The sequence below is a fragment of the Grammomys surdaster genome, unplaced genomic scaffold (assembly GCF_004785775.1).
Source record: "Grammomys surdaster isolate TR1022 unplaced genomic scaffold, NIH_TR_1.0 136, whole genome shotgun sequence".
NCBI classification, from domain to species: Eukaryota; Metazoa; Chordata; class Mammalia; order Rodentia; family Muridae; genus Grammomys; species Grammomys surdaster.
Window position 1 is genome coordinate 4,183,495 of NW_021604594.1, and position 2,276 is coordinate 4,185,770.

The 2,276-nt window shown below is 40.6% G+C and overlaps 1 protein-coding gene across 1 annotated transcript in view; it reads left to right on the top strand.

The window, feature by feature from the left end:
* The window catches only part of Nckap1 (NCK associated protein 1), a 79,988-nt gene that overhangs the window by 28,991 nt on the left and 48,721 nt on the right, over positions 1-2,276 (top strand). The gene's annotated exons all lie outside the window — the stretch shown is intronic.

Consider the following 2,276-nt stretch of genomic DNA (forward strand, 5'->3'; position numbering starts at 1 on the left):
CTTCAGGCATCTCATCCAATATCCTCACAATAGGTAGAGAGTGAGGAAGATGACCAAGTAGTAAGCCCCCTGGTGCCAAACCCAGAACAAAGGCTCAGAGTGTTTGAGCTTTGGTCGCTGTTCTCTTTGTTAACTGAACCTTTGAGCAGTACCTTGTTTATATGATGCTATAATTTTTCTTGATGTTTAGTTATTATCAAGAATTTTCCCAATGTTTTCTCTCATGAAAATTTGAAGATACTTTTTCAATTTAATTTCTTTGCATAGCTGTATTATGTATGTAACTTGAACGTTTCTAATCTGAAAACTGTGTACTTAAGATATCCAAAGTCTAAAGCATTTCCCTTTTGAGTACTGTCCTGACAGCACATGTGTGAAATCCCTTGACCTCATGCTCAGGTCCCCCAGGTCTCTGTATTGTTATACAGAGCTGTGGGGAGCATTTACCACTTCTCTAAAGGGCAGGGGATGGGTTGGGGGTGGGGGGGTGTGCTTGCCAGGCAGAGTCAAGGCAGGTCAGGGCCCATTGGCAGATTTCTTGCCCCGCTGAGCCATGGACTGATAAGAAGTGTACTTGAGGCTCAAGGCAAGGAGCTGAAGATTCTGTTGACCTTGGTGGATGAAAAGGGAATTTTTTTGTGTGTGTGTGAGAACAAATGTCTTGTGTATATTTCAGCAAATTTGTTTCTGTTAGCTGTGGCTTTGTTTCCCACGGTATAAGAAGGCTATGAGAAATACACTTGGAGCTGGTGTGGTAATGACCAGCCGTCCCCCGGTAGCCGTCTCTTGCATCTTCTTTCCGCCTTTCCTGTAATCATCCTCACTCTCACCTCAGAGGACTGTTAGCTTTGTACTGGCCTGGAAGTTGAGCAGAGCTCCTTTCGAGCTCTATAGAAGATATGCATGACATATAAATATATTTTGTGTTTGAAAATGTGTATGCACAAATTCCAAAAATTAAAAACCGTTCTGATTTCAACATTCTACTTTAGGGATATTATATCTAACTCCACAAATTTATGTAAATTTTTAAAATATCTTAGAGTTATTTATTTGAAAGAGTTTGAAACAAGCTAGTGGATGTCATGACTTTTGAAGTAAAAACATTGCAGTGTCAGAGTCCATCCATACCCTCAGCATGTTGGGACTTAGCTGATTTTGGTGACCTTTGTCTTACTACTTTTGTCTTCCTACCCCTCTCTTGTGTCTGTGGGCCCACTTCTGATTTTTCTCTAATTAGGTGTGCTTGTTTTTATTTGACTACTTCACACTTTCTTTCCCTCTACTCCATTGAAGTCAGGCTACTTTAAAGTTCTTTAAAGTCTTTTAAAAGCTCACGGTCAGGATTAAGAAAAAAATGTGCTAGGAATGAATTGCCTGTTAACTTCAGGAGCTAGTGTGGTGGTCACAGCTGCCGGTCGTTACCATTTACGACTTTATTGCTAATTGCCTGGAAAAATAATTCCGTTGAGTTGGATATTATGTCCTAATGTTGATTTTTCTTATGTTCTACATTTGTGCCCAGTTTTACAGTTAGTAGAAAGGCTATCACACCACACAGCCTGCAGGCAGCCCAACAGGCTGGAGATCCTTTCCAGGTGACTCAGTTGATCTATACCCCTTGTTTAAGGGAGCATCACTGAAGGATGCAATAGTCTGATCTCAGAGGAAATTTTACAACTCCTAGCTTTGTTTCCCAGCTCTTGCATAGTGACTCTCAACCTCTGTAACTCCAATCAGTTCCAGATCTGATGACTTCTTTTGGCCTCAGCAGGCATTAGGCATGCAAGTGATATACATACACACAGATAGGAAAAACACATTTATAAAATAAATATTGATTTAAAACATAAGAGTTTAGCATATGACGTTAAAAGCATTCTTTAGAGAAATGAAATACTGTAAGATATCTTAAAGCCATAGGGCTTGGGGATACAGTTCAGTTTATAAAGTGCCTGGTTATTGAGCATAAATTTACATACCTATTGTCCTAGTCTTCAGGATGTGGAGTCAAGAGGAAGTTTGTCATCTTCAGCTACATAGTGAGTTTGAGGCCATCTTGATAAATGTGAGACCCCATATACATCTTCGAACTACAAAGAAACCCTGTCTCTTATGAGGTGGGAGAGTAGCCTCTCAGATGGTTCTCTGACTTCTGCAGGCGTGTGCCTGTACACACACAGATGAATTCCTGCATGTACAAAGCTGTAGAAAAAGAAAAAGGAAGGAAGGAAGGAAGGAAGGAAGGAAGGAAGGAAGGAAGGAAGGAAGGAAGG